This window comes from Dermacentor albipictus, chromosome 9 (genome assembly GCF_038994185.2).
Source record: "Dermacentor albipictus isolate Rhodes 1998 colony chromosome 9, USDA_Dalb.pri_finalv2, whole genome shotgun sequence".
NCBI lineage: Eukaryota > Metazoa > Arthropoda > Arachnida > Ixodida > Ixodidae > Dermacentor > Dermacentor albipictus.
This window is the reverse complement of record NC_091829.1, coordinates 14,204,934-14,213,158: the sequence shown is the minus strand read 5'-3', so window position 1 is coordinate 14,213,158 and position 8,225 is coordinate 14,204,934.

Genomic DNA, 8,225 nt, shown 5'->3' with positions numbered 1-8,225 from the left:
TCTCCCGTAATCGAGAGTAGATGTAAGCATGAAATGGCTATCGGCAAAGCGGATTAGTTGGAGATATTAGCCACAATATTGATGCTAGCCACACAATCACGCCGCACAACGGCATACTGTGAACTGGTCCATATGGACGCAATAGTTTTCTGTCGCCGACAGAACCTCATTGCAAGTATCGTCTCGGTCAAACGGCCATTCGTGGTGCGCCGGACGGCACCGGGGTTGCCGGCGCGCCGGACACGCCGCGGACTTCAGGGGCAGCTGGCGTTGAAAAGAGCACAAGCGACCCTGCCTCAGCGCCAAAAGATGACAACCAAGTGTAGAGTGCCCTGTATCTGCCTTCTGAACGTCGCCCTATTAGATGTGACAAATAAAACTTCAGTGTACTAAAAGTTGAGTGATATTGTGAACGAACATTTGGCAGACGCCGGAAGCAATATTTCTTTAACTTGTTTGGAAAGTAACTAGCGTATGTAATGCGGTTTTGAAATGTTGCCCGGAGAGAGAGACAGAAGAAAGGGGAAATGCGGGGAGGTTAACCAGAGGGGAAGATCCGGTTTGCTACCCTACGCTGGGGAAAGAGGGGAGGGGGAGGTAAAGGGATAACAAAGTAGAGATAAAGAAAGGAAGGGGCACAGACATACAATCAGAGTCGGTCACTGTCACCGCATACTGTCACCGCACAGCACAGTAGCCCTTGCGGCACTATGAACCATCTGTTCATGCTACAGCCACTTGTCTAATTCTGTTGCCCTTAAAAACTGCAACAGTGCCCTTGTCGCCCTCTGCTGCGATGGCTTGTGATGACGGCATCTTAAAAGAAGTTCCTCTGTTAGAGGTCTTCGGTTAAAGCGCGCTATCGCGTTTGCGAGCGATCGTCTCTGTAAATTATAGCGAGGACACTCACAGAGAAGGTGCTGAAGAGTTTCCTCGTCACCGCAGTCATCACAGGATGTTCTCGTTTGAGTGCCCGGAGAACGGCTCCGACTTTTGGCTCAAGGTCACTTGAAGATCGCCGGCAATAGGAGATAAGAGCCTTTCATGCTCAAAAATGTCATCTACATCTAGCAAAGCGTGTGCTTAAAGTGCCGGGATTCAGCTGTGAACGTAAAACATTCAATTACTTGAAAGGAATGTGTGGTTAATAGACTACACAGATATATGTTGAACACAAGAGAACAAAGAACTAAGTAATAAACGCGGTGCACCTTCTTAGCTAACACAAGCCTAACCTTAAAAAGAAATCCACGATTCACGCGGCCCACGATGCGGCGGTCGGGCAAGGCCTGGCTGTCCCAACGTGGGAGCGGCCCGCAGCGCGCTGAGTCGCGTACCTCAGGACCTTGATTAAAGTTTCGCATCCATCCATCCATCCATTCACGCGGTGGATGAACGAGTGTTGCGTCAGATTTGCCTCTATAGTAATGTTAGTATGGAATACCATGCTTCGAAGTCGTCATTCTACACTGTAGCCATCTTTGAATTTTGCTATCTCATCACGTATCTATTTGGTCTTTTCCATTTGATATGCCTCGCAGCTGCGCTTTTTTTGTATCGGTACTTCGTCGTTCATAGCTTCCGCTCTTTCCGTACCACTGCTGCATGGTTTGGCGATCTTGAAGTTGTAGCTTTTCTTTCTGTATTTTTTTGTGTGTTCACTCTGTCATTCTTACGGCGTTTTTCAGGAGATGTGCGAGTTTCTGAAGCGTTGCTTTCCAATCTGGCATTGTTTGTATTCTTTTCTTGCATCTCTCATTACACTGCTGGCTTGCAATGTATGACGGATGCCAGCAATCTATAACACGAGGAAAGCTAGTCCAAATTTGGTCTTCGGCGTTTTCGTAGGGAGCAGCCGAGAATTCTGGCTGGTCATTCCGAAACTGACTTCTCGAGCGCTGCAATTTTATGGGTTCGAATACTTCGCGCAGCGTTGGAGCCGTTGCAGCACGTCAGTAAAGAGAGAACGCTACGAGAAGTGAAGCAAATAAAGTATTACGTCAAGGACGCTTCTTCTTTGGACAAACTGGACTTCACCCGTCGCTTCGGGCGTCATTGCCGCCGTTCCGAGAGCAAGAATGCGCTTCTCTGAAGAGAGTCGTTGACCGGGCCAGCGTATTGGAGAAGCGGTGGTGATCGAGGCGGCGTGATGGATGGCGGCTGGTCGGGATAGACAATAGCGTCGCGCCGACGGGCCGCTATACGCGCCGAGACAACGCCAACAGGGATGCGACATCGTTGACCGTGCCAAGAGTTGCCGCACTTGTCGCCGGAAAAGCAGGATGGATTCGCGCGCTTTGTCATTGGTCCTCGCTTGCGGTCTCTCTTTCGAGAGAGATGCTCGGCTGTTCCCGGAACGCGCGACGGGTGAGGAGACACCGGAGATTGCCGCGCAGATGACCCCCGACTGCGCTGCTGTGTAACCGTAGAGCTGCTGCTGGGCGCAGAGATGCGCGGTCACGGGAGATGACGACTCGCCCGGTCTTGGTAGCGGAGTCTTGCGCGAGGCGGTTCGTTTGTCTTATTGCCCCAGCAACTGGCCGTCTCGGGCTCGGTGGCAGGCTCGGTGGCAGTTGGCGTCCGAGTTCGAGGTAGCAGGGTTCGGATTCCGGCGACGCCGATCGCATATCAACGTGAGCTTGTGTGTGTGCGATGGGAAGGAGGGGGGCGGGGGACATGGTGGGAAAGTTTTTCTTTCTGTTCTTTGTATTAAGACTCGTCGTTTTATTTCTCTGTTATTCTTTTTCTTTTTCTGGCTTTCTGCGTATGTAAGTCTGCTGTTGAGTAAAATTTAGCTGGAAGACGGTGCTGTGTGCTCCTTTCCTTCGTGCTTTTTCCCCTCCATTGTTCGGCATAGTGGGTCATTCGCTATCGTGAGTGAGCACCAAATTTGGGAATTTGGAATAGCTGGCTCTCTCGTAGCCTACTTTCCCATGTTTCTACGTCTAAAAAATATGAGGTGGAGGAGGGGGCTAAGGCGGGTCATACACTAAAATGTTCGCATACGTTAAAGAGCCGCAGATACTCAAAAATTAATAGAGGAGTTTTAACTACGGCAAGTCTTGCAGTCCAAATGATATTTTGCATCGTAAAAGCTCGCAAGTTACGCTATCGTTAATTTACCGTACTGCCAGGTTGGAGTCGGTGGTTGAGCAAGATGGTGCTACGTGATATCTCTTAAGCACAAAATCCGTCTAGCTTTCGCTTCCTGCGTTGATTTTTTCGAACATGGAACGTCAAAAGAAAAAAAAAGGCCTTTTGTCGCACCTAAATGACGTTACCATGACGTCATACACACCGTTTGCCACTGCCGCAGTCTGCCTGCGAATACTGTGCAAACGTGCTGCTAAACTCGCTTCGCCAATAGTACTTTCATGGCCGAACATAAAAATGGTCGGTTAGGGCTGGTGGCTTTGGGCGATTAATCAATGTATCGTAAGTCGGTCTTTCTGTCTCTGGGAATTACGCAACAAGTGAACTGCGGGGAAGGTGACGTTTTGTTAAGTTATTGCAATGTATCGATAACTCATTCATTGGTCTTAACATTTCCTGAAAGATTACAACAGTTGCAAACAGAAGACACAACGTCGGCTCACGTTGCTACGGACAAGCACGTACCAGAAAAAAAGTTATGGGGTTTTACGTGCCAAAACCATTTTCTGATTATGAGGCATGCCGTAGTGGAGGACTTCGGGAATATCGACTACCTGGGGTTCTTTAACGTGCACTTAAACCTAAGTACACGGGTGTTTTCGCATTTCGCCCCCACCGAAATGCGGCCGCCGTGGCCGGGATTCGATCCCGCCACCCCGTGCTCAGCAGCCCAACATCATAGCCACTGAGCAACCACGGCGGGTCACGTGCCAGAACTGTCATTGGATAGGATATGTGAAACCGTGACGCCAAGGAGACGTACGCGTCACGAATGTGAATACTCCCTAGGTGTCGCTTTCTCTTTTGGATGCGGCGATGCAGCCGCAAGTCATGCCCGGGGTTGCATGATCACTGGGTAGCAATGATGGAACGTAAAGCACCTGCTGTCAAGTGCCGTTCGTGTTCTGAGATTTAGTCCGCTTGCTTAAAATGATTTTAGAAGGCAACTTGGTCAGCCCTGCAACATCTTCGACGACCGCGGTAGTTGTGTCGCTTTATATACGACTGTAGGTGAAATATTTGCCTGTTTTTTGATGCTAGTGCAAGAAGTAAACGTAGCGCAGTGCTTTCCTCTTTCGAAATGATAGCTCAGCTGCACTAGACAAGGAATATTATGTAGAAATTTAAGAAGAGAGGAGCAAGGTCTATCTTTATCGGAAAAGACCTGTAAGCCTCGTAATATAACCCTATATGATCATATCGGTTTATATGGCAATGTAGATGCTTTTGTAAATCATCCTATATAATAAAAATTAAGAAATAAATTATGGGGTCTTACGTACCAAAACTACGATCTGATTATGAGGCACGCTGTAGTGGGGTACTTCGGAAATTTGGACCACCTCGGGTTCTTTAACATGCACGTAAATCTAAGGACACGGATGTTAACGTATTTCGCGCCCTTCGAAATGCGGCCGCCGTGGCCGGGATTCGATCTCACAACCTGGTGCTTAGCAGCCCAACACCATATCCTGTATATAGTCATGTGTGACTGTGGACTGAGGGCAAATAGTCATACGGCATTTTTCAATAGCGTTATGTGAGATCTGAACTATGTATCTCATTTAGCATTGTAACAGAGACCACAGTACACATGTCATACGAGGCGGGAATGGATGTTTGAACTGTGAACGAATTTTAAAAGAATCTGGAGGGCCTTCTCCCTAAATACAGGGAAAGAAAGAGAGAGGCGATGACTTTGTCAAGAAGATGCTTGTCTCGCTGACGATCTGGCGTGCAACTCCATGTTGCATAAGGAACAGGGTGATGCGAATTTTCTTGTAGTGACGTATATTGGTGACCTTTACAGTCGTGATCTAACAGTTTACGTGCGCTTGCATACCTGTAGTATACGCCTCAGGAGAACGCAGTTTATATTTATTTGTCTATTTACCTAAGCTGCAGGCCCTACCCGTGCCCATTCAGGAGTGAGTACAATCAACAAAACAAAGAAACAAAATACAAATAAGCCAACGAAAAGTACCGCGAACCCCTGATGAATACAGGAGTAAATAGAAAGTAGTCGTAACCAGTGTATAAATGCTGTATACCTCGGCTGGGACAGAATGAATGAATGAATGAATGAATGAATGAATGAATGAATGAATGAATGAATGAATGAATGAATGAATGAATGAAACATAATCTCACAAGACGGACTGTTTTAAGTGGTGCAACGCTCTAATTTCAGAAATTTAGTCAATTGTTTGAGAAAAGATTACGGCATGGTGAAACCGGTCCCACCCGCATGCATAAGCGTTGGCCTTCGCGCCTGGTCATTGGCTACTAATTGGTGGCCAGAGAGGGACCATCACCGTTACAGCGAGCGTCTGTTCGATATCTTTTTACTTTGCGACTGCACGTAAGAAATCACGGCACTGGTTCAAGGAAGAAAGCATACTTAGCAGAAAGGATTCAACTTCCAAAAAACGGCTTACATTTCTCGAGGTGCTACTACGTTCGCGTCGCTTTCGCGGAAGTGCTATGATGGATAACCCACTGCCGATGTGCGTAGTTGTCAATGGCTTTAGATTAAAACACAAAGTAAAGCAAGAAATTTTTGTTCGACCTTTCATTTCGTTCACTTCGGCGGTATTCTTGATTTTGTGTGTGCCTGTAAGTCGTCCGAAGGTTTCGACCGGGGACTTCCGGCTACAGTCGATATCCGAGAAGGCCATGGTGGATGGTGGGAGGACCAGCAAGTGGCTTTCTTTGTTCATTTTTCTTTTTTTGTTGCACCCTGTCGCGTAGTCTACCATATCAGTCAGCTAAAGCTGACCGATCTGGAGTCCGACTCAGAGAAGCTTCGCTATAACTTCTGCTGTCGTCGAACGAAAGCTCCCCCGCTGTCTTCGCCGAGCCAGGTAGACATACTTTCCTTCAGAACAGAACTGTGCAGCATTTCAGGGGCTGAGATGCGCTGCACGGGGGGTTTTATTGCACCAAGCGAACACTGTAGGGAAGAGATTGCGTGGCTCATACTTTGCCCTGCATGCTCTATAGAAGAAGCGCGGGTGAATTCATGATGTCCTAGGTAATTATGAAACGCACTTGCATAATATTTACCTTGCGTGAAACACGTTGCTGGCGCTCTTGTAGGTCGCAGCAACGATGACAATGAAACGAAGTATCTTCAGAAACAGCAGCGATTCATATTTAGCGTATAGAGGTTACAAAACGATAATTAGGTTGGCAAAGTGATATAATTGGTAACGATTTCTTGCAAGCGCGAATACTGATGGCAAGGATATGAAGTACCGCACATCCTGCGGTTTTTTCTTGTTTTTTGTGTGTGTTCTTATTTCATGTGGTACCGCTGGCAATGGCTGGAGTCGCCGGTGATAGGTGCGAAATAAATCGGAATATTTACGACAAAAGAATGCTTACCTTGCTTTATCTTTATTAGAAAGCTTCCTTTGGGGCTATCTGATGTAGCCTGTTCGTAACATGAAACATAAAAAGAGAGTGTCAGAGAAACTTGGTTTTTTTTTGCCAGTGGACGAAATTTCACTGATCATGAAGACCATGATGATGACCATGATTGCGAGAACTGGTGTAGTTGAATGTAATGAGCAGAAAGCCCGTATGTAATGGTGCTTTCCGCGCTCTTGCGTTTACGTCAGTGCCCTTGTTTTATTGTTTTCGTGTGCACATTCTGTAATATCGTAGTTCGACATAAGTTAGTACTGTTGCAAGCTGTCGGCAACTAGAATGAATGATTGATGAAAATAAATAAATCAGAGGAGAAGTTGGGGAAGAGAACATGAGAATAACGGCAAAAGAAGCCAAACAAATTACAGGGAAGCAAAACAGAAAACAGGGAATAGGGAACTTTCTGACGCAAGTCAGGGCGCTGTCACACGCACAGTCTGTTAAAATGTCACACAGTCTCGTACTCAGTGTCACAATGCGTGTCACACGCACTGGTAGACAGCGTCACGAAGTCACAAACCTTCGCACAATCTTGGCTGTTTTAAAATGACGGAGCAGGAGCTTAATAGTCACGCCGTCTCATATTACGTGTTTTGCAACATTGTTTTGCTTGATATTAACTATACGGTAGACCGCAGTACCGGTTTGGTTACTCCTATGTATCCTCGATGGCAGCTGACATAGCTACCGACGGATAAACTTCGCACGAATACTCTCTCCTTCTCGGCGGACCGACGCGGGCCGTAGTTTCTGTATCGCTGCACGCTTTTACCGGTGCGAAAATGGTACAGACCGCGAAAGAGAGAGAACGTCCCATTTCGGAGGCAACAAAGGCACTATCCTTCGCTATCGACCGCAGAGAAATTTGGAAGGTTGCTTCGGCGTTATTTTCGTTGCTCGTGCCTTTGTCGTACTGTCTCACGTGAATCGCGCGGCGCGGGGGGCGTGGGCCTGGGCTGCCGCTCGGAGGATTGGAGTCGCGATAGAGTTCGGGATAGGAAAGCGGTTTCATTGTGGCCGGGTGGCGCAACAGCGGCTGCCTTCGAGAGCCCCGGATGCGAAAAGCGGTTTCATTGTGGCTCGGTGATACGACGACATCGCTGGCATCGTGCGCGTGACGCGCGGTCGTACGCCACCGCGTGCGCGTGTGGGCTCCAGCCGGCCGGTTATTCAGATCAGCGTATTCCCTGAGCCCTGTGTTTCTTTTCGCTGCTCATGCCAGGTTACGCTAGATCTTTTCGAGCACGTTCGCGCAGTTCTTGTTCTTTTTTGCGCACGCCTGCGTGCCGTGTACCTTCTTTTTGAAGTTTCGTGATGTGCTGATAGAATTGTTTTCTGTTGGTTCATTATGCTCATCACGTATGAGACGTAAGTTCGAAGCAGCTTAGCCGCTCCTTTAGCAGACACGCATACGCGGCCGCGGACGCTCAGCAGTTATATGGCTTTGCGCTGCTGAGCGCGAGGTCAGGGGTTCGATTCTGTCCGCGGCGGCCGCATTCTGATGGGGGCTGTATGAAAAAAAAAAGTTCGTATACCGTGCATTGAGCGCACGTTAAAGAATCCCAGGTAGTCAAAATACACATGAATCAGCCAACACAGCATCGCCCACGAACTTACAGACCGCGCCGCTTTTACATATG